The sequence below is a fragment of the Nannochloropsis gaditana genome (genome assembly GCF_000240725.1).
Source record: "Nannochloropsis gaditana CCMP526 unplaced genomic scaffold scaffold148, whole genome shotgun sequence".
NCBI classification, from domain to species: domain Eukaryota; class Eustigmatophyceae; order Eustigmatales; family Monodopsidaceae; genus Microchloropsis; species Microchloropsis gaditana.
This window is the reverse complement of record NW_005803805.1, coordinates 42,425-42,691: the sequence shown is the minus strand read 5'-3', so window position 1 is coordinate 42,691 and position 267 is coordinate 42,425.

Sequence of the window (267 nt, the reverse complement as noted above, 5' to 3'; positions counted from 1 at the left end):
CAGTGCACGGTACTTTATGTTAATGGTATCATCGCGCCTTACATCGGGTTGAATCCATATTCCGAGCCGTTATGGCCTGAAAACAATGTATCGAGCCCGTACCTTCTCAAACAATCTTCCGAGCCGTTACGGCATCACCGGACCTTGGCAACACCAGAGCCACTCCGCTTGCTCCCGCTGCTGGAGCTTCCACTACTCCCGGTGCTGCTGCTGCTGCTGCTGTTGCTATTGCTCCTCCTCAATGCGAAGGGACCGTGGGAGTGGGAG